The 27,725-nt window shown below is 35.1% G+C and overlaps 1 protein-coding gene across 3 annotated transcripts in view; it reads left to right on the top strand.

The window, feature by feature from the left end:
• Positions 1 to 432: 432 nt before the first annotated feature.
• The window catches only part of syt2b (synaptotagmin IIb), a 49,635-nt gene continuing 22,342 nt past the window's right edge, over positions 433 to 27,725 (top strand). The window contains exons 1-2 of one of the 3 annotated variants that reach the window (XM_039653716.2): positions 433 to 617; positions 803 to 902. The gene's annotated coding sequence lies outside the window, so the exon portion shown is untranslated. Of the gene's footprint in view, positions 903 to 27,725 lie in introns of all 3 variants that reach the window. The other 2 variants (XM_039653725.2, XM_039653742.2) reach the window with 2 other exon arrangements.

Genomic DNA, 27,725 nt, shown 5'->3' with positions numbered 1-27,725 from the left:
ACCTATATTTTGTAGACTACTTTTATCATACGATATTTTGGTTCACTATATAGCAATATTTTTATTAGAAAAAAAAATTATCATCTCTTTGTGTTGTGGACGGTAAGTCAGTAACCTAATACGGACATGATTAATTATATCTCGCTGTTTAGCAAGTGAACCAGACGTTGGACTTTGAAGTGAAGTAGGCTATAGTGTCTTGCCATCATTTCGTCGTGCATTGTCTCTTTATTTATTCATATTCAATATAATTTGGCTACTATTATGTCGTTTCATCCCTGAAGTAAACAACGTCTTTCGCGCTTCTCTCTTCCGCTCGTTGATTGGTTACGGCGCCTGTTCTGGCCCCGCCCCCTCGCGTTCCTCCTCCTCTCACTCTCTCATCCTGATCCTGCCTGATTTCCCCAGCTCAGCATTCTCCTTGCACGTAGTGTAGGTTTTTAAAAGCAGGAGGGGTGGGATGGCTTTCAGAGTGTGCTATGAAGAAAAATCCCTCATCACCCAATCGGAAACAGGAGGACTTTTTTATTGAGCCGTGATTGAGCCAATGACAGCCCAGTGCCGGGAAATACAGCAGTGAAACACCAGGGGCTGTGGTGCTGAGCAAAGACTGCTGGGTGTGAGACTGGAAATGTGTGTGTGTACATGAGAGCACCTCCGCATCTGTCCTGATCCGAGCTATCGTGTGTGTGTGTGTATGTGTGCATGAGATGTGTGTGTTTGTGTGTGTGTGTGTTTCCAACAAAACCAGAAGAGGATAAGCCTAAAGTCTTGATTGTTGTCACTTTTGTTTTTTTCTAAGCTCTCCAAGTGCCCTGCGCGCTCTGCGAAGTTTCTTTCTTCATCCCCCCTCTGCATCACCACCCTCCTCTTGGTGCAGTGAGGACACACACGCTACAGAGGTAAGTACAGTATCCTCCTTTTATCATAAAGCATGCCTTGTGTACACATTTAAACGCGTTCTCACAAGGATGGGAGTCTAAATATAGTCTTTCGGCTGTTCAATGAAGGCGTACGGCAGGGACGAGTGACAGGAAGATGTTTGTAACTTTCTCAGCACACAGGAGAGCGCGAGTGCGTAGAGACTCGTCCTGGTGCTGCAGTATCACATTACATAATAGTGGCCGATGTGCGTAGAATTGAACTTGAGTCTTGTCATTTGTACACACAGCTGGCTGTAGATATGCATGATGCATGATGAAATCCAGTGCACTTTTAAACGTTCTGTCAATGGGTTTGTCTCTGTATTGAAATGCTACAATATTCTCCAATTGAATTATTGAAGTTCTAGCTGTTTTGCAGACTGCCCAGGGTTGTCGTGGGTCCAGCAGAGCTCATTACTGCTGATCACTGCACGTTTTTGCTGATCGAGCTTTTTCTGCTGACAACGGGCACAGATTTACTCGTCCCGTCGGCTGGCGAGGGATGCTATAAACTTGATTGCCTTGATCTATTTTTTTTCCCAGCAAACAAATTGAGGTTCTGGGAACGTTAGTTTTTGGTTTTTGAACTTCCCCGGAACGTTCTCCTTACGTTATAAAAATGAAACCTAAAAATAACCTACATGGAACGTTCTGATAACGTTCTTGTTTGGTTCCCCCCCCCCCCCAAAAAAAAATAACCTCATGGGACCATTCGGGAGTGTTCTGTGTTTGCTAGGTTCTGGTTTTTCTCATTTAGCGTGTTACGGTGTAAAAACGGGCGCTGGTTTGCAGGCGAGGTCAGTTCCCAGGGCTCAAAGATATCCCAGAAGTCCTGAAACAGGAAAAGGCCGTCTCATCTCATTGATTGTGGTGGCGACCAGGTGAATAGTGTGTTTAGATGGATAGATGTCATTCGGCTGAGTGCTTCGGGTCAGCTTCACGTAATAAAGCACTCGTTTAGATTCAGAGTAGACCTCGCTCGACTCAAAGCAGAGGTGAGACAGAGGAGGCATCGCCGCATTGGACACACACACACACACACACACACTCACTCACTCGTTTCCCCTTCCTGTAATTAATCATGCTCCTGTACTGCCGTAATGTTTGAAGAAGAACATGGTCTCTCTTTTTTTTAATGTTTTACAGTATTGGATGGGACTTGGGTAATAATGACGCAGTATCTGGACTCGTAACTCAACACACTCATAATGCGCCGTTCGTGAGGTTTGCTATGTTGTTGTATCAGTAACATAACCAGCCCCGCTAGTCTTCCATCTATATCTCTCGCTCTCTGGAGTACCGTATATTTTTAAAAGAGGATATCTGCTTGATGGCTCATGAAATTGAATGGTCTTAGCCTGCTGTAATCGTGTCTTGCTGAAATTGGGATTCGTTCACATAAAGCGTGAGGGTCTCCCTGTGGTTCTTCTAATCAGAATGGCTTGAAATGACCATTAGCACAAATTAAATGCTTTCTTTTATTTCTTTATAAAATAATATCATAATATGAAATGGTGAATGCAGCATGGGTCGGCCGGTCGCACAGTCAAAATATACACAGTACGGTTATCTATGCATATAAGGTCTATGTAGTGAGAGAGAGAGAGAGAGAGAGAGGCCCGTTTATTGCCTGTCAGATGATTTAAAGCATTAGATCACTTCAGAATTAACATTTCCTGATAATTTACTCACCAAGATGTTCATGTGTTTCTTTCTTCAGTTGAAAAGAAATTAAGAAAACTTTCTCCATAAGGATTTCAATGGGGTCCAAATTGCAGTTTCAATGCAGCTTTAAAGGCTCAACACGATCCCATCCGAGGAATACGAGTCTGATCTCTAGAGAATTGTTGTTTTTTTCTAAAAAAAAAAAAAGTAAATAAATTTATACTTTTAGCCACAAATGCTCTGCGATGCACCACACATTACGTAATCACGATGAAAGGCCACTCGTGACGTGCCGGAAGTACAGACCTGGTGTTCACAAAGCCAACGTGCAAAGAAAAAAGTCATTTACAAAATAAATAAATAAATAAAATAAAAAGGGAAAACAATGATTATTTTGCCTCTACCCTAGCTTTTTGAACAGGGACACACGTGACCTTTCTTGTGCAAGACAAGCATTTGTGGTTAAAAAGTGTATACATTTTTTTTTTTTTTTTTTTGTTAGATACGTCGGCTGAGGTCGTGTCTGTAGAGTAAATTGTTGTCCTCAAAAAACGTAATTTCTTTTCTACTGAATAAAGAAAGCGATGACCATTTGGGATGAAGTGGGGGTGAGTAAATTATCACAAAAATTTAATTCTGAAGTAAATTACTCTAAGATTTTTGGCCTTTTGTCATTTCCTCTTGTCAGTTTTGAAATTAAAGACTGAATAATTGAGCTTTTTGTGTTTTCGTTTTGAGAATTTTGAGTAAATATTGTTTAAAATAGGTATTTTTATTTGCGCTTTTAATTGATTTTATGTCAGTATTTTATTTTACTTTTATTTTATTTCATTTAGGGCTGCGATTAATCGCATCCAAAAAAAAAAAAGTTTGTTTTTATGCAATATATGTGTGTATAATTATTTTGTATATATAAATACACACATATGCATGTATATATTTAAGAAAAAATTTGTTATTAATAGATCAAATAATTATATATATATGTATAATATTAATTTTGTAAAGTGCAAATATTTATTAAATGTATACATGCATGTGTGTGTATTTATATATGCAAAATAATTATATACACTACACACACATGTATTATGTAAACACTAACCTTTATTTTAGATGCGATTAATCCAGATTAATCGTTTCACAGCCCTAATTTCATTACTTTTTATTATTTATGAATACCCATCCTGCTCTCTTAGTGAATTATGAGTTCATATTTTATTTTATTTTATTTTATTTTATTTTATTTTATTTTATTTTATTTTATGCGCTCCAGATATTGGGACCGGCCTGTATCGGTGGAACACTATATATATACATACACAATATATTTGACAATGTTCAACGCCTCCGGTTCAATATTAATCAAACACTTGATCTGTCATCACTGATGCTGTTTAGATGGATCAGATTTGACCAGAAACTTACATGCTTTCTTTTTTTGATGACTTCCGGTTTTGTGCAGCTGCATTTTAAAGTGCGTAGTACAGGTGCGGGAGTATCGTGTTCTTCACCCATCCATCTGTAGCGTCTCTTTGCTCCGACGCAGCTTTGATTTAACAGCATCTTCCCTGTCACATCAATCACTCCTCACGTAATGGCTTCATAAACTCTGAGTGCTCAATGTGGGCAATGCACAAATACAATTCCTTTGTTTCACATTTCAAGAGCTCAGTCGTTCAGCCACCACATATGTTCATTCACAATAGCAAAAGCACATATGTTTGGGTTTGTTTGATGTACTAATGGATGTGATTGTGACTGCAGTGTTTAGGGAAAGCCAGAATACACACCAATGGTGGGGATTTAATGCATCCCAGTGAGTCGGTGTGAGTTTCCTTTTGTCAATACATTTTCATTTGTTTTTACTTGCTATTATTGGAAGACATTCTTAACCGAACATAATCTTTTTTTATTGTATGTCACAGACTAGAAGTTTTTTAAGCATTTTTGGAAGCGAATAAGAGTGATTTGTTGGAAACACTCGAAAGGTCGCATTTAAAGAGCATTTCCCCCGTCCGTCAGAGCTGATGATAGAGCAGCAATAGAGTTTGACGTGTTCGTGACAGCTCTATAACATAATATTTAGTAAGGACAACCAAGGTGCTGGCTGGTGGATTTAGTGCCCTTGGGCTATGAGATGTTACGGCATGCTGACTAAATCAGATGTGGAAGGTGTGTGTGTTAGTGGAAAACAGGAAAGAAATGTTGCCGTTCCGTCATTGACCCCCCTCGGCTGCTGTTGCTCGCTTTTAAAAGCTTTATAGACCTGGAAATGAGAGAACCGTGAACAGCGGGATTGTCAATGAAATGTGGTCATAAAATGAGACAAATTTAACATATTTTAATTTTGCATGGGCTGTGATGAGGTGTGACTCTCTTTACAGAAATTGTTAAATTACCCAAAAAACGATGTAGACTGAATCAGAATGGAACAAACAAACACTTATAAATAAATAAATAATGAAAATATATAATTTATTTTTGATCATTTCTTTAAAATTCATTTTAAAACTATCCAAACACGCAGCATGTCCATAAAGTACAAATATATTTATTTTATTTTTTAAAACTTGTTTTGATAATGTCATTGCGGTTTCGTCAGTCAGACCGATGGATTAGGCGTTGACCTTTCTGTATTTGCTGTTTTTGTTAAAGACAAAAGTAAAAGCAGTTATAATGGCCGATAAATGAATATTTCAAAAATAAAATAAAAACAGAGGAAACACGCTTAAACCATGTCATGAGTGTTGGAGTTGTATAGTTTGTCCACCAGAGGGCACTCTACACCGTTCCTGTTGGCAACACTCGTTAAGTTGGTCACGAGACATACATTGCTTGAATAACAATTAAAAGAACATCCCCATCAGTTCTCTAAACTCAAATAAGCATGACAAAATTTGTGACTATCAGTTTGTGACTGTCCAGTTAAAAAAATAAATAAATAAATAAATAAAATATCGGCCGATATGTCGGAATATCGGATTTTAAAACCCAAAAATATTTGTATCGGTATCGGCCTTCAAAATGCTTTATCGGTCGGGCTCTAGTGTGCATGATATGCATTCTTTTAAAACCTCACATATTGTATTTTCAATGACATCATTTTACAGCAAAAGCCTGTCCGGTGAAGCAGCGATGCTGTAAAACGAGGTGTGAGCGTTAGCAAATGGTTTGGTGGATGACTGTGGGCCACAGCGCCTCAGGCTAACACACATGGAGACTGCAGCTACTGGTGCAGTGTGTGTCCATCCCCCCCATACACACACACACACATGCACACAAGTATTGCTCAGAAAGCTCTTCTACACTCCACTGCCAATTCTGATAAAGACAAGCGGAGCTGAAGTGTATGCTGATGAATTACACTGTTGTGTGTGTGTGTGTGCAAGTAGTTGCTGTATATGGTACAATGACCATAAGAGAGTAATACCATGGTAGTTTGATATACGAAGGTACTGAATGATCGCCATATTCATGTTCAATGCTGTTTATTGGTGAAGGTTGTCACCGTATAGATAATGGCAAACCGTTTGAAATTTTATTCATTTCCATGATAAGAATTCTTAATATCAAGAATTGATTTCTTACTAGTTTAAATTCCAATTTCACATATCAGAAATACAATTATTACTAGTAAAAACCTTTATTTTTGATATCAAGAATTCAATTGTTACTAGAAATGTCTATTCTTGATATCCACAATTGAATTGCCACTAGTAGTAACAATGTTTACTGTATTTTTGATATCAATAATTCAATGTTACTAGTGTGACAATGTTAATTTCTGATATCATGAATGTTTTTGTAACTAGTAAGAAAGCCATTTTAGATATCTGAAATAATATTGATATCAGAAATACATTTTCAGATTTTCATTTTTACTACTACCAATTGAATTGTTGATATCAAGAATAAACATTTCAACTAGTAATAATTTAATTATTGATAAAAACAATTTATTTTGTATGGCAGCCTATGGTGACATTTCACTAGTGAAAATATAATTACAGATATCAGCAATTAAATTGTTGATATCAAGAATTCATATCCTGATAATGAATAAAAGCTAAAACGGCTTGCCATAATAGAGATGGTAGATGATTTGCATATGTTTAGCATTATTTACAGTACTAATATAATATTTATTATTTTGAATTTTAATACGCTTTAAAAAAACATTAGATTTTTTTTTCTTTTTGTTTTTTAAATATTTGAATATTTCCATAGTTCTGTTTAGCTTCAAATATATACTTAAGCATTGTATTTGTATTTATTTTCAATATTAATATGCTTTTTTTTTAAAAATACAAATTTTCACTTTTGATTTTAATTTTATTTTGGATTTCAAGGTATTTAGATTTGAATTTTTGACAGTTGGGGAGTTTAAAAATATCAGAAGATTCCGCAATTGTTACGTTTTTTTTTTGTTTTTTTTTAATATTTGAATGTTTCCATAGTTCTGTTTAGCTTCAAATATATACTTAAGCATTGTATTTGTATTTATTTTGAATATTAATACGCTTTTTAAAAAAAATAAAAATTCTCAATTTTGGCTTTCAAGGTATTTAGATTTGAATTTCTGACAGTTGGGGAGTTTGAAAATCTGAAGATTCCGCAATTGTTACGTTTTTTGTTTTTTAAATATTTGAATGCTTCCATAGTTCTATTTAGCTTATATACTAAAACATTGTATTTCACGTTTTTAATCTAATATTTACATTTTATTTCAGCTTAATTTCAATTAACAATCAACATTTGAATAGTTTTAGTTTCAGTATACATGCATCACTTTCTATAGAGTTGCAAACATTACATTCAGAATGATTAATATTCATGATTTATTCTGAATTGTGAATGCAGATAGTGTGAACAACTAAAGCACATCCAGTTCTGATCGATACAAGCACGGCTGTTCACTGCAGTCCCCCGAGAGCCCTGAACGTCTCTGATAGATGTGTTATATTGTGCATGCATGTCACACCGATGCTAGTTGAACGACTAATGGAAAAACTTCAGTAACGTAATTACGCTCACATCAGAACTCTTTGCATGATAAGTGAGGGTCTTATCCTGGGATGAACAATATGTTGTAGTTAATTAAAAACACTTTGTTATGCTCATTTCCTACCGCAGATTTATGCATTATTCAGTACTTATGTGATTATGATGTGAAATAGACTACTGTATAATTGCATAAGCATATATTTGTTAAAATATTGAAGTGTGTTTGTGGTTCTTGATATGCGAGTTGTTACTCCCAACATGCACCGTGAAAAGTGAACAGCTTTAGCACTCCGTCCGCCTCATTAATGAGTGATCGATGATCCGTACTACAGCATGATCAAATTACCCAGAGAACCACAGGCTGATAAAACAACATGCTGGAGAGGAGGAGTTCATATATTCTGATTATACTGCTCTACCGCCCCCTCCTGGTGCTCTGTCATCAGGGACCGATAATAGCAGTGTGGCCTTCACTGGTTGACATGATAGAAGTTGACGTAGGGCTTTTGTGAAAGGAAAAGCAGTTGTTTAGAGGAGAAAAGTACTTGATGATGACCACAAGGGTGTAATAATCCCACATCTTGCATGAGTCACATCTAGAGACCAGAATCCTATAGAGACTTGAAGGTTTTGACCCGCCTAGCAACCACTCAGCAACTGTGCAATGCATTTCTTCAGAAAAAGCACCATCCTATCCAGCGTACACTACAAATGCACTAGATTTGTTTTCTGAATTATTTGGCGCTAAAGATAGAGAGCACAAATGCCAGGTGATTAGTCAGTGTGCTTGTTTCTCAGTGGGTCGGATATTTTCGGGGGTACTCGCTCACACTGACCTAGATTCGGATCATTTGGTTCTCCGTATCCGGTTTGGGCCGGGGAAAATGAAGCTCTCTCTGTCGCCCACCTTAATGAACTCCGTCAGCCGATCAAACTATTTTAGGTGCCTGACTGTGAGAGAAATAAAAGTGTGTGTCTGTGTGCATTTAATTGCTTAAATGAAATCGGTAACACTTTACTTGAACATAAGACTGACATGACACTTTCATAACCATGACATGACATATGAAGTATGCATGTTTATGACAACTGTCTTTAAGTGTCTTGCGCTCAATAATGACATTTTGAATGCAAATATGACATTGTTTGAGATGACATAAACCAATACATCATAACCTGTCAGTGTCTATGGCAAGCCGCTTTAACTTTTAATCATTCGCAGGATATGAATTCTTGATTTCAACAATTATATTTTCACTAGTTAAAATAATACACTGTAAAAAAATATTGATGGTTTAACTTAAAAAAGTAAGTAACCTGGTTGCCTTAAAATTTTAAGTTGATTGAACTGGAAAAAGTGAGTTAATACAATGAAGGAGATTAATTTAACCATCAGAAACTCAAAATAATAAGTTATCTCAACTAAATAAATTATTATAAAGTTGATTTGACAAAAGGAAATATGTTGTGATAACAAATCTTGAAAATATTTTTACAGTGTAGTTATTGATATCAGGAATTTGATTTCTTCTAGAAACAATGGCAATTATTGATGTCAGGAAAATACATTTCAACTAGTAAAATTTGTCATTCTTGATATCCACAATTCAGTTTTAACTTAAAAATGAAAATAAAAATGTCCTATATAGTATGATATGTGTAGTATGATTATACATTCTGCCATGTTGTCATTGTCATGTGACTTACAAGCGTCAGTTTTGTCGTCGATTCACTGCCATTCATAACTCCTCTCCCGTGGCCTCATGGGATACTAGTAAAGTGTCCATCATATGCACACTTCAGAATCTCGCCGGAAGAACTAGGTCATCCGGGTACTTTTAGCATACTCTTTTATGAGTACTGTGAATTCAGACATGCTTCTTTTGTCATATACTGTTTGTAGTATAGGGACGTATGTGATTTGGGATATGTAGGGTCACAAGGTCACGTCTGGACCCCGAGATGTTCACTGTTTGAAACGCCCGATCAGAAGTGTCTGTTACGTCTTTATGTTGTAGTTTATCACTTTAATACAGTCATAATTAATAGCCTACATGTAAAATAATAATAATTAATATTTACTGCTGGACTTGAATACACAATATTTAATATTTATATTTAATAATTTTTATATTTATTTATATTTTATACAAAATAGAAATATTTTAATCTTATTAGTAGGGCCGTGCAAAGATTAATTGCGATTAATCGCATCTAAAATAAAAGTTTGTGTTTACATAATATATATGTGTGTGCTGTGTATAATTATTTTGTATATATAAATAGATATGCATGCATGTATATAGTTAAGAATTATTTGCACGTAAATACTATATATATATATAAATATTTTATATATGAATAATACATTTTCTTAAATATATACATGTATGTGTTGGGTGTGTATTTATATATACAAAATAATTACAGCACACACAAATATATTATGTAAACACAAACTTTTATTTTGGATGCGATTAATTGCAATTAATCTTTGCACAGCCCTACTTATGAGTATTATTTTAGTATTATTTGTTATTGTATTTATACTATTATAGTAATAATATTTTTTTTTCTTTTTTTATGTTTTCAGGTTGCAATTTGATTTTAGTTCATTGTAATTTTGATATGTGCTGATCTTACATATTTTTTATTTAATATCTCTATGTAGCTTTAATTTATGTTAATTTCACTGTTACTGTAATGTAAAAAAATACTTTCATGATTACTAATCACAACATTTTTTCTTTTGTCAACTCAACTTAAATAATTTATTTAGTCCAGAGAACATATAATTTTGAGTTTCTGATGATTAAATCATTCTCCTTCATTGTATTAACTCACTTTTTCCAGTTCAATCAACTTAAAATTTTAAGGCAACCAGGTTACTTACTTTTTTAAGTTAAACTAACAATATATTTTTTTACAGTGAATATAGTTTTAGAAGTTTAAAAGTTTTTCTAATTTCTAATTTTCATTTAAGTTTATTACGTTTACATATCTATTTGTGCTTTATTTTAATTAAATGAAACAATTAAACAAAAACAATAACTTTTCAATCAGGCTTTAAATAGAATACCTAAAATCGGACTGTGCTTATCTAGATACATTGAGAGTATTCAGAATTATTCTGTATGTGTAATGATGTCACTGTATCTCTAACGCTCCTGATGCGCGGGTCAGCGCGGCACACGGCACCCTGACGCGAGTCATGTGAAGTGTCTACAGAGAGTGTCGATGTGGGCCAGAGTTTCTGACTGGCCTAATTTGTTCGACCTTCGCGGGAGAGAGAAAGGCACTGCGGAGGAGAGGACTTGTTAAAGAGGTGCTCTCCCTCACTGTGAGGCTGTGACTCCCTCCGCAGGTGCTCGCCGTCTCTTTGCTCGCTCTAATCTGAGTCGAGCTGCCAAATGAGTGTAGTTTCTGTGTAGCACTGCAGCTAATTTGCTCTCGCAGCTTTACCAGAGGACTGCTGACTCACTTGTTCACAGTATGTGCTGAAAAGCTTAACACGTGCCAGTTATGCTTAAGGGGTTTCCTTTTCATAAACAGATGCACTTGCTGCATCAGCTGTGTTTTCTTGTGTTAATCCAGTGTAATCTCTTGTTTTTTGAACCAAGTTTATCAAATATGTCTTTTGAACTGAACCAAATGAGATTCAAAAGTGTCTTTTATCACTGATGGTGATCGGCATTCAAAAGTAGCATATGAATGTGTGTGTATATATATATATATATATATATATATTAGGGCTGGGTAATAAATATCGATTTCTCGATATTAATCGATTCTCATTTTTACGAACCGATATCGATTCTTAAATCTCAAGAATCGATTAGTCATCCTGTTTCATTTGAATGAATGGATCATTGTATCGCGGCTGCACGCATCCAAAAAAATGGTTGCAATAATCTTTGTCCTTTTTTACTATTGATATGAAACAAAGTCTCAATTTTCAAGTTACGTCCATTTTCTTTAGAAATTCAAAAACATAAATAGTGTTTTGTCGCTGTGGCGTGAGATCGCTCTGGAGAAGCAGCAGCGCTGATCTTTCTTCCGGCTTAATAATACCAGTCACAGCGCCAAATAAACATGAACGAGCATCTGAAAGTGTGTTAAAGATAGAGGACAACTTATCGAAATCCGGATCATGTCGCATTAATTCGCTCAATCAGCGTTTCAACCGTGGAAAGACGTCAGTTAAACTAATCAATGTCATCGTCATATTTACCTCAGAAAACCCACATAAACTCGTTAGTCAGCTAGAAAAAATAACTCTAGAGAGGAGCATTTTGCAAAATATATACACCATATTACATATGCATTATAATCTTAATGTTCTTCAATATTTAATGCATATTTGAATAAATCTGGCAAGTTTTTATGACAGCCACCATTTAAATGTTTATATTTCATATAATCTTCTTATTATAAAAATAAATAAAAGTGTAATTTAAGTGTTTGTATAGCTACAAAACAGTTCATTATTACCTTCATATTAGGCTAATGAAGCCTATAGGCTACAACTAGACTCCCATAGTTTACAGCATTTAAAAGATGTGATTCCCTTGAGAAAAATTGCCATTTATTGTAACTGATATCCAAAATAATTAATATTGAATCAAATCGAATCGAAATCGAATCGAATTGCAAGCTTGTGAATCGAAATCGAATCGAATTGTGAAATTTGTCTCAATACCCAGCCCTAATATATATATATATATATTACATAAATAATGTGAAATAATGACCGTGGCATGGTTGTTGGTGTCTGAGTATTTCACAATCTGCTCAGTTACTGGGATTTCCACACACAACCATTTCTAGGGTTTACAAAGAATGGTCTGAAAAGGGAAAAACATCCAGTATGGGTCAGTCCTGTGGGCCAAAATGCCTTGTTGATGCTCGAGGTCAGAGGAGAACGGGCCGACTGATTCAAGCTGATAGAAGAGCAACTTTGACTGAAATAACCACTCGTTACAACCGAGGTATGCAGCCACAACACACACAACCTTGAACAGCAGAAGACCCCACCGGGTACCACTCGTCTCCACTACAAACAGGAGAAAGAGCCGACAATTTGCAAGAGCTCACCAAAACTGGACAGTTGAAGACTGGGAAAATGTTGCCTGGTCTGATGAGTCTCGATTTCTGTTTAGTCGAGTCGTAAACAGAATGAGAACATGGATCCATCATGCCTTGTTCCCACTGTGCAGGTGCTGGTGGTGTAATGGTTTTCTTGGCACACTTTAGGCCCCTTAGTGCCAATCGGGCATCGTGTAAACGCCACGGCCTACCTGAGCATTGTTTCTGACCATGTCCATCCCGTTATGGCCACCATGACCCCATCCTCTGATGGATACTTTCACCATGTCACAAAGCTCCAATTGTTTCTTGAACATGTCAATGAGTTGACTGTAGTAAAATGGCCGCCACAGTCACCAGATCTCACCCCAATAGAGCATCTTTGGGATGTGGTGGAACGGGAGCTTCATCCCACAAATCTCCATCAACTGCAAGATGCGATCCTATCAATATGGGCCAATATTTCTAAAGAATGCTTGTTGAATCAAAGCCACGTAGAATTAAGGCCGTTCTAAAGGTCAAACACAGTGTTAGTGTGTGTTCCTAATAATCCTTTAGGTGAGTGTATGTTATCTTTAAAACTATCTGCATCAAGCTTGCACGTCCTGAGATTGTGTTTTCTGCTTGCTATCTGCCCACATCTATTCAGGGTGAACCTTGCCTTTTGTACTTTTCCACCAACATGCCAAAATTTTGACAAGGGCATCAGTGATATCAGGTTTACTCTGCCACTGCAGTGTTAGAAATGCAGCAGTGAGCGCTGCAGTCGTCAGTTCGCTTTGCACTAACAGGGAGATCAGAGCTGACAGGAGACAATGGCCGTGAAACGCCCTGAAAATGACAAGTCGGATAAGAGGACAATTCCTGGAAATGACCCCATAGCTTCTAACGGCCGCATTAATCATTATCATCCTCTGTCTTTACGTCTTCAATGAGAAATTAAGACACAATACATTTCGATTTTAAACCCGTTTGAATGTTAAATGTGTATTTTGATTAGTTTTTTTAAAAGGATATAGTTCCCCCAAAAATGACAATTATAATTTACTCACAAACTTTTATTCTTCTGTAGAACACAAAAGTATATATTTTGAGGACTATCATGAGTGTTATGTACCGTTATAATAGGTATTCATGTTTTAAATTAGATTTTATTTAGTTTGCATTTAGTTTAAGCTATGTTCTTTAGTCATTATTAGTTTTTGTTTTCTTTTAGAAATTTATCTTTGATTTAGTTTTAGTATGTAATTTTAATACTTCTACTTAAACTTATATTATTTATTTATGTTTTTCATCTTAATATTTTATTTTATTTCAGCTTTATTTCCTAACTGAAAACTATTTTATTACAAAAGACAATATTAAAGAAAATAATTTTCATGTATTATTCTTTTTTTTGTTACTTTTTTATTTATTTATTTATTATGTATTTATTATCTCCGACTGATTTTTATGTTTAGGATAATGTCAAAATAACGATTCTGTACTGTAATGTCAATGTGATGTGCAAAGAAAAGGGATTATAGCCATATTTATAAATTCTACAGTCTCAATTTTTTTTTTTACATATTCATGTAAACGTTACCCTTAGCAGCGTGGACAGCGTCGGGATGTTCGTTTACAGTACGCCGCTGGAAAAATATTAAAAACTTTGTACGTCTAAGCAAAGACTTCATCATGAGCATTAATAGGGACCTTTAATCACATTCGGTCTCGTAGATGTTACACGCGAGTTGTAAGTCGTTGGGTGCAGTTCACTTATCGGCCACCGGTGTCGCTAATAACAAGGTTTCGGAAATCTACATATAACCCCTTTAAATATGCGTCAACTGAGGACTATTCCATAGAATAAAGTCATAAAAGCGGGAGCAAATAATCTCAGAAATGTCATTATTGTCTGTACTATGCCTTTAAATTTCAGCCTCACTGTGATGCTATCAAATGCAAATTTAATGCTGGCCCAAAAGTTGTTTTTCAGGCAGAATGACGCACACGTTACCTTTTCCCAAAGGCGTATCTGTTTCCTTCAGCGGGTATGCAGTCTTGGAAATGGATTTCGTTATCAATCAAAATAACTGCACAGTGGGTCTGCAACTGGCCAGACGTGTTTTGAGTGTTTATGAACAGATTCAGTCTGAAATGCTTTCATTTATGCAATCATTTATGGCAAAAAGATTATTGTTAGCAGTTTTTTTAAGTAACCACCTCCTTGCAATCATCCAGCAAAATGACAGCCCTTGCTTGTAAAAATCAGAATAAGACTGTTGGCAAACTGAACTACATTGTAATTTGTAAGTATTATTTGTTTAGTGTTAAGAGTCTCAGTCTCAGAATTACCAGAATAGCAGAGTTCCTCAGCTAAGCTCAACTGATTTGTATACAGATTTGCATGACATGTTTAAATTACAGTTCAACATTTGCCTATGCCATTTTTTGACTGGTTGTACAGCTCTTTGTTTAACAAAACATCTATTTATATTGGAGAAATAGCCCTGAAATAGACGACTCTTTATATGATGTTCGATAGTTTTATAAAATGCATAAAAGAGGGACATTCTCATTTAAGAGCATTCTTGCATTGGACAAAGGATAAAACGGATATATCAGTGACGTGCCATAGTTTGATATATCCTGATTTGCTCTGTTATGCATCTTTGGGCTGAAGAGTAATTGAAGTAGAAAGCCTCATTATTGATCATGTGCTTAATTAGACCAAATGTGCTCAGGCCAATCTGAAGAGTGTGTAATGATGTAACACGAAAGCATTCGAGCTTTGACAACATCCACCCCATAGTCAAAAAAAAAAAAAAAAAAGAAAGAAATAATAAATTATATTTTGCTTAACGATGTTTGTTAGCTTATTGAGTAGTTGTGCTTGCAGTCAATCGTTTGTGTGTGTGTGTGTGTGTGTGTGTGTGTGTGTGTGATAACGCAGTGAAACATGCCGTATTGTTCAGACCTAATTTTTGGCCATGCTGTTATATAAACTATATATAATAACTCATGAAAAAACAAAAAAGAACCAATGAAGTATTAATACCTGATTATGTTGCTGTGCCTGTGAGCCTTTTAGATTTCCATGCATTTTTAATCAAATAAAACATGTAGCTGTATTTAGCCTTTTTTGTATTTAGTCAGATGAATATCTTAGAGGGATAGTTCACCCAAAATGAAACTCATTAATGTCATTATTTACTCACCCTCATGTCGTTTAGTCAGAAATTTTCTGAAGAGACTCCATAAATATGATAAACAGATTGCATTTAGTCTTTTATTCACATATAAACATTCATGTCTGCTTGATGTGCGATAACCAATGAGGTTCAGCTTTTGTAAGAACCAATGAGGTTCATTCTCGTGTTACGCATCACGTTTGAGCTTCAGCTGTTGGATTATTCAATGAATCATTTGTGCGTGTCTGATTGGTCCAGAAATCAGAAATTAATTCGTGTTCAAAGATGAACAAGAGTCTTACAGGTTTGGAAAGACGTGAGGGTGAGTAATGACAGAACTATCCCTTTAACACAAGTTTAGCGTTTTTTCCTTGATATTTAAATTCATATATTAATATATTTCATATATCATAGATTAATATATTTTGAAAAATATACATACATTTCCCTCATATTTTGTTTTAATCAAACTTGTAAGGAACACACTTAGAAGAAATGGTTCTATTTAGAACCAGAAATGGTTCCATCCCCCGCTTCATATATGGAACTCCAAAATGGTTCTATATAGAACCATTTTTTTTTTTGTAAAAGGTTCTATTGGCCAATTATGGAACCCCAGGGTTCTACTGTATATAGAACCCAGAGGAACCGTTTTTTTAAGAGTGTTTAAAACCTTTTAGGGGTTCCAAATACGTAGGGCTGACAGAACCTTTTAAAGTTCTATATAGAACCTTTTCTTCTAAGAGTAATTAAAAACAAATGTCAATGTCCCCATCGGACATCACTTTTGACCACTACTGTAAATACATTTGTATAAAATAAATGCATGTGTAAATCATTTATTTATTTAAAGTGAAGTGATACCTGATCATTTATATGAGATTCATTTAGTCATAACCCTGCCATGAATCGGGACAATCCTGTGGCTGTGTTTCAGATGATATGAAAGCTTTTTGATTGTAATTGCTTTGATTAAGAGACAATGGCAGTGTCCTGGTGCAGCGTGTGTGGGATAAAGGCTAAAGCAGGGTGTTCTCTCGATAAAAGCCGCACGCCAGCGGCCCACGATGAATGAAGCTCTTCAGCCTTTCATACAAATTCAATTACCGCTCCGAGTAATAAAAATGTCATCCAAACCTTCTGATGCTGACTCATAATGGAAATTTGTACTTGCACTGCATTTGACATGGCTTTTGACATCCATTTTTTAGAGGGCGTATGTTGAACTAAAAAATGGATATTAATCAGGAAATGACCATAGAGAGATCTGTGCTTGATTTTGAAGTAATGGTTGTGAAACGCAATAGGACACAACTCTGCTAGTGCATTAATATTGATCAAATTAACTGTACACATTTAGCATTAATTAATCAGGAAAACAACTCTTTCCTGTTTCAGTTGGAAATATATGCCATCATCTGTGCTTTTTCGGTGATATCAGGGTAGTTTAGAATATTTTTCCTGGAAAACAAAAGTCAAAAAGTACTGGTTATAGAAGTATTTTTGCAGCGTTTATTTTATGTCAGCGATAAATCAATAGGACTATCCCACATTTAATGCAGTGCAGTCTGACGCTACACCTGACAGACTTCTGCTTACCTAGCTGAGTGTGTTAATGAACCGTGTGTGTGTGAGAGAGAGAGAGAGAGAGAGAAAACCGGTGGGTGAATCACTCTGCTCAATGCGCCCTCTACAGTAGCTTTATATTCCCGGATAAACCTCTGCATTGCAGCATTACTTGCAGAAGCTGAGAGAGAGAGAGAGAGAGAGAGAGAGAGAGACCCTGCTCTACTGAAGTAGTCTGACATTCATATTTAAACAGGATGTAGAACTATCGTTTGAATTAAAGTGCTGTTGATTTCTCTTTTAATAATACATTTTATTTGTGTACACTTCATTGTGTATAATAAATTTTAAATTTAATAACTATTCATATTTATATTTATAATATTTATGTAATAAACTAACTTTCTTTTTATGGTGGACGAACAGTTAATTTGTATTTTTATTATATTATATATATATATATATATATATATATATATATATATTATGTAATATTTATTTATTATTCACATTTATTTTACTTGAAAACTATGTAGTGGACATTATGTGGAAAATCGTTCGATAGCTGTGTTCATGTTTTTTTTCTTTTTTCCTTACAGTATTAAAAAAGAATTGTGCCATATGTAAATAAAATAAAATAAAATAAAGTAAATAATTAACAATTCAATTCTAAGCCTATTATTCCAATAGGCTTAGAATTGAATTGTTAATTATTTACTTTTTTTTATTTTATTTTATTTTTTTACATATGGCACAATTCTTTTTTAATTGAATTGTTAATTATTTACTTTTGTTTCTTGTGTTGGACAATTGAAGTTTATCTTGTCTGACTGTGTACTGAATTTCATTGAATTGTAATTCAGTAAATTCTTCTTCCTGTCATTATTTTCACATTGTAATTCAACATCCTCCGTCTTTAGGCAAGTGAACCCGCTAAACGAGCGTCCATGTCAGGATATTAGTTATAAACTCCTGCACAGTCACTGTCTTACAGCAGAAGCAGTTTAAGACCCTTGTTTGAGTGAGCTTTAGATATTTATCTTTTATAGGCTGAGTGAAAATACATTTTTAATGGAATTCTCCACTTTTTTTTGGAAATAGGCTCATTTTACAACTCCCCCAGAGTTAAACTGTTGAGTTTTACCGTTATTGAATCCATTCAGATGATCTCCGGTTCTGGCGGTTCCACTTTTAGCATAGCTTAGCATACATCATTGAAGTGGACAAGACCATTAGCATTTCTCTAAAAAAAAAATGACCAAAGAGTTTTCGCAGCGCCTGAAAATAGTCCCCAGCTCGGTCACTTCCAACGTGACGGAAGGAAGCCTATTTTCAGGCGCTGCGTCATATTATTACGTCTGTTGGTCTTTTTTTTTTTGAGAAATGCTAATGGTCTTGTCCACTTCAATGATGTATGCTAAGCTATGCTAAAATGATGTATGCTAAGCTATGCTATTCTTACACTGTAAAAAATGATTTTTTGTTACTAGTGAAAAAACCCAATGTAATTTACTTGAAAAAGTTAGTTCAGGCAAGAATTTAAAAAACGAAGTAAATTCCATATCAGTACTTATTTCAAGCGAGTATAAATGAAAGTGTAATATCAACTCAATAAAATTAAGTAAAAATTACTCAACTTTTCTGATACTGGGGTTCCCATCATGCACTGGACCTTGAATAATTAATGAGGTTCATTTTTCACTGGTTTCCAGCCGTATTTACACTGTTTTATCATTGATTTTTGTTTTCAGTATTAGTAAATTGCCATTTTGTGACATTTCGAGTAAATTTTTTGCTTAAAACGACACATTCAAACACAAAAACGATCCATCAAATGTTACCACCATTGTGTATTGTCTACCAAATATTGAGGTGTTTGCATTCTGACATGATGTATATATAAATTACTTAGATGATCTAAGTAAAGAACATACTATAAATGACTAATAAAATTCAAGATAATTGTTTTAGTGAAATGTAATACAAAGGCAAAGGAAATCGGTATTAATCAACCTTTTACAAGCCGAGTTAAAATTACTTATTTTTTGTAAAGTTTACTTAATTCCACATTCCAAGTAAATTTAACTTAAAGATTTCTAATTAAAGCTACTGATAAATATGTTTAGGTTTTTACTTGGCAAATCTTTGTAAATTTACTAGCATTTTCTGAGTGAGATCGTTTAGCAAGGTTTTTTCAAGTAAATCCTACTCCAAATTTTTTACAGTATAGATGTATTTCTAAGAATAAGACATTGTCTTACATATTCGTAACAGTGTGGTGATTATTTATGGGCATCTTCTTACAGTGTGTGAATCGACTTCAGGAAGATCAATAATTCATTGGCCATCCCAGCTATTTAAACCGACCTCTCCTCGCCATGTGTCTTTATATATGTGTCACACTGCACACTACCAAACCTGTGATCCACGTTACGTTATGTCACACTCGTTCTTTATGAAATTATGTGAGCATAAACAATTCTAGCCTTGAAATGTGAATGCTAACCGATAGCTCTCTCTATATATTGGTATTCTCTAAATGTCACTGCTGACGATTAGAAAATCTTGCTATTAAATTTGTTAAGTTAAGCTGTCAGTATTTTTATAGCTACCTTGATAACAGCTCATCTGGTTTAATGACACAGATATTGAAGGAAACTCTGTAGCCCCCTTGAGGATTGAGGAAGGTTGCCACTATTAACTCAAGAACACATTAAATGTTTAAAACAGGACTGTGGCCTTGCAATGTGCTTAGTGTATGTTTTACGCTTAGTAGGAGATGCATATGCATCTTCTGTCTAAATGCCAAAATATATAACTATATGGATTATATTCCTGGAAGCTTTGCTGCGTTATACCAAAATATAATATATCCTGTGGGCCTGAAGCAATACTAAATGTTTTATTAGTAGTGCTTGTTGACGTAAGCATCATATTTAAGTACAAACCCCTAACTTGAACTATTAAAGTTTTGTGTTACAGTATAAAAGTCATTAGATTCACCACTGCCTCTTTTTGGTGTAGATGTTCGGTACGGTTCAAATTGGGTTTTCATTGGTGGGGCTTGATGCTTGATCCAGAAAATGCACCGCCTTCTGAACTAAACAAATTATATCAATTAATCCAGCTGAACTGAATGTAATTGCCTTTGTGAGTATGATGGATGAAAAACATATTGTTTCTGCTTTGCTTTCTCAATGTTTTTGTGCTAATATTTTTAGGTATTGTGCACACGCACACTCAAAAACAGATTAATTTTGACCTTTACTTAACATTTGTTTGTACTAATGTAATAAAATGCAATAGTAAACTAATTTAATATGTAAATAATATAGTTGTATTTAATGAATATGCATGCTTGCAGAATATCAACACTCGTTATTCAACTCTCCGTTTTCAGCTTCGTTCTCTTTTAAATTCTTTTAAATTATATCTGGGATTGGTGATGTGTATTATTTAAATTGGGGAAAGAAGTGATTTGCTGCGTTTTAGCATTGTTTGTGCAAATATCAAAAACAAACAAATAAAAATGTGATTTTCACATAAGCTTATCTGTTTTATGCTACATTCATAAGTGGTTTGAAATCCTATTCAAATGGGATTTCTGGAAATCTAATTTAGCATGGTTAGTAACTTTCTAACAACAGGTAAAACGTAAACATGTCAGACATTGTTATAGAAAGCATGCTGAAAGTCGCCGCAAAGAAAAGTTGTGTTGTTGCAAGTGTCGAGCAAAAAATGACAATATAACGAAAACATGTTTTGAGTCCGGCAAAGAAGACAAGCTGCACGTTTCCTAGAAAACACAGTAGTTCTGTGGCCGTATATTGGCATTTTGTAAATAAGCCAAAAACATCTTTGTTGCAAACACCTCCATGTTGCCGTTGTTGTTGATTTTGGTGCAATGCAACATCACAAAACGAAAGAGCAGCATAGGAACACACCAATCGGATCTTAAAGGTGCATTGCGCAAGTCTCTGAGTTTTTGCAGGACTACGCCCCCTCTGGCGACAAGCGGAACTGCAACACATTTTTTTTTTACAGTCATAATGTGTTCAGAGGTAATAAAGTTATAAATCTGCAATTCATTTTAAATATGTGAAAGGAAAGGGATTTGAGTAAATTACACACTTGTGTGTGTGTGTGTGTGAGGGGAAAACGGGGGGTCGGTTTTTGTTTCCATCTATCTCCATGTTAAACTGTTTTATGTGTTTACTGTATCCACTTATGATTATATTAATATGGAAACACTTTCATGAACAATATAAGTTATTACTATCCCGTTTGAGCCGTCCGGAGATCTCTCCATTTGTCGAAAGCTTCCCGATGTCGACTCTCGTCTTATTCCCACGCCTGGCACTAGACAAACGTTTTATTTTCTTTGTCTTACGTGGAGTTTGCGTCGGGGTTTGGAATGAACTACAAGCCGGTCTCTTTGAATCCATCTTCTACTTTTGTGGAAAGTTGACTAAAGTTGTGTCACTCGAGTTGTCTTCGCTGATACGGAGAATGGCGGCGAATACACAAACCCGGCAGACATCGCCAGACGAGCGTGACGTCACGCCCAGACTCAAATCCGTCCCGAATCCATCTTATTTATTTTACTGAACAGGATTATAGAGGCAATCGCAGTGAAAAGCTCATTCAGCCCATCAGGCAATCGTTAAAGCATGTACACTCTTAGAAGAAAAGGTTCTATATAGAACCTTAAAAGGTTCTATCAGCGCTACGTATTTGGAACCCCTAAAAGGTTCTATACACTCTTAAAAAAAGGGTTCCTCTGGGTTCTATATAGAACCCTGGGGTTCCATAATTGGCCAATAGAACCTTTTACCAAAAAAAAAATGGTTCTATATAGAACCATTTTGGAGTTCCATATATGAAGCGGGGGATGGAACCATTTCTGGTTCTAAATAGAACCATTTCTTCTAAGAGTGTATGGGTTAGAAAAACGGCTATTTTTAACATGAAATGTTGCACAATGCACCTTTAACAGTTGCGAAATACACAGCATGGACAGTCAATAATTTACATTATCGGATACACAAATTATCGGATTTGAACATAGCCATTGTTTGTCTCCTAAGTAGTCGTGGCTTAAATAGGAAATGTCCCATTCAGCGTATCAGTCTGGATGGGGTGTTTCCGTCATTCTTGCCCAGCTCGTGCCTGACCGGACCAGTATTGCACACTTCACACAAACGCTCCAGCGTAGCCGTAAATCTCCCCGGCTCAGGATAGCCATTCTGTTTAGCGCATATAAATCATGAAACAATCAGTGAAAGAGGCTCTGGTGCAAAGGTTTTTCGTCTTGGTCGTAACTGGAAATGTGGTGATGTGAGCATACAAATTTAACATACTATGGATAATTTCTTACATACAGTTTTTCCCCCATGACGGTTGGAGAAAAGTGTCCCGTGGTCTAAATGTACTTTGCAAAATGCGCAGAGTCATTTCATGACTAAAAAAACTGGACAATGGTCATTAGATATGATATAACTATTCCTCATTATTTTTAATGGAAACAATTAAAGATTACACAGGAATCTGTGTCTGAAATCACAGAGCTAAAATTGGGACATTTAGCAAAATTTTGGGTTAATTAGATGGACTCGAGCTGCTGGATTCATGTATTGCCGTCTATATAGGTCATTTTATGGGCTGGATGTAGGTTAGATTATTGTCAGGAAATTCATATCTTCTTCCATCAGGGACTTAAAAGCCTGACAGGATGATCTTTATAATGTCTACAGTGATAATTGTGGTTACTGTATATTCCCTGACAATTTAATAGCATTCATTAACGGTTTTGGTCTGAATAAATCTTTATGAATTTAATATTGGCTGCATCAAATGGGTGATTCAGCTTCGGTGTATGACAGGTTTTGTAGAAGAAGAGCTGCTCAGTTTGCACGGGTTCAGGGCTGACGGACCCCATCTGGCCGGGCCGTGTGTTTGATGCATGGCGCCGTGCCACCTCAGCACTTAACACACACACACACACTTAATATTCACAAGGGGGATTTCCCAAAAAACAGCAGACTGAGGTTGTATTACCTGTGGGGATAATGCTAAATATGCTAAATATTGGCTGATATTGGTATTTATTTATTGGTCAATGGTAGGGCTGGGTATTGACACAAATTTCACAATTCGATTCGATTTCGATTCACAAGCTTGCAATTTGATTCGATTTCGATTCAATGTTGATTATTTTGGATATCAGTTACAATAAATGGCAAATTTTCTCAAGGGAATCAAATCTCTGAACTAATGCTGTAAACTATGGGAGTCTAGTTGTAGCCTATAGGCTTCATTAGCCTAATATGAAGGTAATAATCAACTGTTTTGTAGCTATACAAACACTTAAATTACACTTTTATTTATTTTTATAATAGGAAGATTATATAAAATATAAAGATTTACATGGTGGCTGTCATAAACATTTACCAGATATATTCAAATATGCATTAAATATTGAAGAACATTAAGATTATAATGCATATGTAATATGGTGTATATATTTTGCAAAATGCTCCTCTCTAGAGTTATTTTTTCTAGCTTTTTCTAGCGAGTTTATGTGGGTTTTCTGAGGTAAATATGACGATGACATTGATTACGAGCTGTTTAACTGACGTCTTTCCAAGGTTGAAACGCTGATTGACTGAATCAATGTGACATGATACGGATTTCGATAAGTTGTACTCTATCTTTAACACACTTTCAGATGCTCATTCATGTTTATTTGGCGCTGTGACTGGTATTATTAAGCCGGAAGAAAGATCAGCGCTGCTGCTTCTCCAGAGCGATCTCACGCCACAGCGACACAACCTTATTTATGTTTTTGAATTTCTAAAGAAAATGGACGTAATTTGAAAATTGAGACTTTGTTTCATATCAATAGTAACAAAGGACAAAGATTATTGCGATTTTTTTGGATGCGCGCAGCCGCGATACAATGATCCATTCATTCAAATGAAACAGGATGACTAATCGATTCTTGAGATTTATGAATCGATATCGGTTCATAAAAATGAGAATCGATTAATATTGAGAAATCGATATTTATTACCCAGCCCTAATCAATAGCTGTGCTTTATTCATGATGAATGACCGCTTCACCCAACGCCTCTATTGATCACTGCGCAACACTGCAGTTCCTATAGTGTTGCTGTTCACGGTCAGGGACTATTTTTTTTCTAGCGGAAGGAAGTCTTTTTATTGATTTTACTTCTTAAGAGTTGCACTAATAAATTTTTTTTACTTTAATATTTTTATTGTGTGGTAACCGTTTTATAAAAGCACGTTTATATATACGTTTACTCGAGGCAAGTGCTGTATCATGAATAATATTGAATATTTAAATATCCACAAAAAAATCAACAGTATTAACTATAATTCTTTCAAAAATTGTTTTTATCCATTCATAATGCTGTCATTTGATTTTTAAATGAAACTATCATCAAGCCAAGCAAATGCTGTTATCAGCGATTAATCGACCTGCCAAATACACATCTGTTGATATTGTATTTTGGCATATTTTTAGTATTTATTTATATTATAGTATTCATTATAACATTTTTTTTATTTTTATATTATCAGTGCTTTTGTCATATTTGTTAATATTTCTATGTATAAGCTTTTTATTTCAATTTTAGCTTTAGTAATTTTAGTACTTTAATTTATTTGAGGCAGTTGCCAAGGTAATATATCATCTAAATTAAGGATATTTGAATTATCAGGGTTTTTTGTTGTTGTTGTTGTTGTTGTTGTTGCATGAATCATTTAGTAGACACTTTACATCCAAAGAGACTTACAAATGAGGAAATGAGATGAGAAATGAGAATTAATCAACAATATGCAATGCCGTCACTGTAAAACCCAACAAGTTAAGCTAACTCATTTCATTTGAGGAAACCGATTGCCTCAATTCATTTAAGTTTATAAAAAACAATAGCTATGAGTACTCTGAACTTATTTTATTCGAGTTCACTAAAACAATTATATTTCTTTAAGCACAATTAAACTTTACACTGCATTAAATACTGTATATAGCTGAAACTTTTTTGAGTAAAAACAGTGTAGTCAGTTATTTTAGCACAATACACATAGCAAGTTTAATTATTATTATTTTTTAATAGTGCTGACGAAAAAGATGCTTTCTTGAAAATGGCGGAAGTTTCACACTGAAAAAAATAATATGCTTTATCTAATCAATAAAACTGTGGCAACATATTACAAGCAATATTATTAATTAAATTGTACAAATTAGACTCAATTATTACTCAATTCTAATTTGTTGAATTTAATAAATAATATTGCTTGTAATCTGTTGCCACAATTTTATTGATTAGATAAAGCATATTGATTTTTACAGTGCAGTTCAGGTTGAGTTAAGGTCACCAGTTAAGGTCATTCCACCAGGTTGTAAGAATTAAGGTAAAGGTCCGTGAAAGTGGTTTTGTGCCTCTTTCTGTTCACTTGCCGAACGCAGGCATCTGGAGGGCACATGAGGTCATGAGTTAGTGGAGCAGAGCCAGTGGTTGATGCCAGTGTCTTGAATCAATTGGCAACCAGTGCAGTTTTCTGAAGAGAGGAGTGACGTGTGTCTCTTCGGCTCATTAAAGACCTCTCTCTCTCTCTGCTGCATTCGGGATCAATAGCAACACTGCACTTTAGTTATTGTCATCGCCTACTGAAGTTAGCATTAGCTGTTTTTTGTGTGTGTGTGTGTGTGTGAACTCGCCTTTCTGAAATCTTGATCAGTGCTGTCAGTTCTCTATTCCCTCTGCGCTCTAGCCAGGGTTTCTCTCTCTCAATTCAATTCAAATGAGTTTTATTGGCATGACTTGTACAGTATTGCCAAAGCATTAGCCATTACATAGGCAATTAACAAATAATTGATAAAATTAATCAGTAAACAAATGCATGAATACATTAATATATCACAAATAATAATAATAAATAAATAGATTTAAAAAACAAAACAAAACTTTTGTACATTTGTACGAACATTCAGACTTTAGTTTTGTCCACTGGCTGACTCTCGTAATTTGTGGCAGGCTTACATACATCTCTCTCTCTCTCTCTCTCTCTCTCTCTCTCTTAAGCTTTGGAGTTGCATAAAATATTGAAATACATTTTTTTTTTCATTCTTTTCTTTCTTTTTTTCTTTCTTTATTTTTATCTTCTATTTTTTTGAATTGGAAGGTTTTCTTTTAAAGAAGAATTGAGTATTTTAAGTCTTTCATGTAAAATAAAATTAATAATTCAAAAGTCAAAAAGTCTCTCTCTCTCTATCTCTCTCTGTCTCTCTATCTCTCTCTCTGTGTCTCTCTCTCTCTCTCTCTCTCTCTCTCTCTCTCTCTCTCTCTCTCTCTCAATTCAATTCAATTCAAATTGCTTTATTGGCATGACTGTACATATTACAATATTGCCAAAGCTTGTAACACATAGTATAATAATAAAGACATAATGTATTATAACAACTTACATTTAAATGTACAAATTAAATTAATTGCACAATTAAGAGTGAAACAGATTATAATTTCTGTGAACATTTGATACCACAGTGTTTTAACATATATATATATATACATGGCTCTCTCTCTCTCTGTCTCGCTCCCTCATCTCTCTCTCACACATACACATCTGTCTCTCTCTCATCTCTCTCTCTCGCTCTCTGTTGTTAATTTCTCTGAATAATCAGTATTGACATCAGCTCTACCGCTGTGCTGTCAGCTCTCTATTGTGTGAGATCACAGGGCACAGAAACCCACTGGGCAATGAATCTTTCATTCATATCCATCTATATTCATGCATATATATTTTCTTAATTCGTCCCTTTCCCCATTGTGTGTACTCAAATGAGCCGAGGAAACACTTCTGGCACAGGATCTCATCAGCTATAACTGCTCATATAGGGATGCGAGTTTTAAAGGTCGGCATTGCTTAACGAGTGTGTAAAGTGTTTTGTGAAGCGATCTGATGTACATTTCCCCCTAGCTGATGATGAAATCTGCTAGAGTTGCATTGAGGGAGGGACCTGAGCCATATATACAGACCTTTTTACACGCTATAAAGATCCTGCCACCAAAAACAAGCAGGAACAGTTTGTGCAGAACACAGCGACATAAATCTTTTATTTATTTTTATTTAATAAAAGCCATTTCTAGCTGATTATGCTGCCCTTTCCCAAAATCTTGGGACTATATGGCCATTCATCAAGCATTCATTTTCAATGAATATTTCCATGCATAATGCAAAGCTGTTTTGCAAAATGTCAGATAGTTGGCGTTAACTGCGC

This window comes from Pimephales promelas, chromosome 8, assembly GCF_988280905.1.
Source record: "Pimephales promelas chromosome 8, fPimPro1.hap1.1, whole genome shotgun sequence".
In the NCBI taxonomy this organism is placed as follows: domain Eukaryota; kingdom Metazoa; phylum Chordata; class Actinopteri; order Cypriniformes; family Leuciscidae; genus Pimephales; species Pimephales promelas.
Note: the sequence above shows the minus strand (reverse complement) of the source record. Positions and strands in the feature narration are given on the sequence as shown.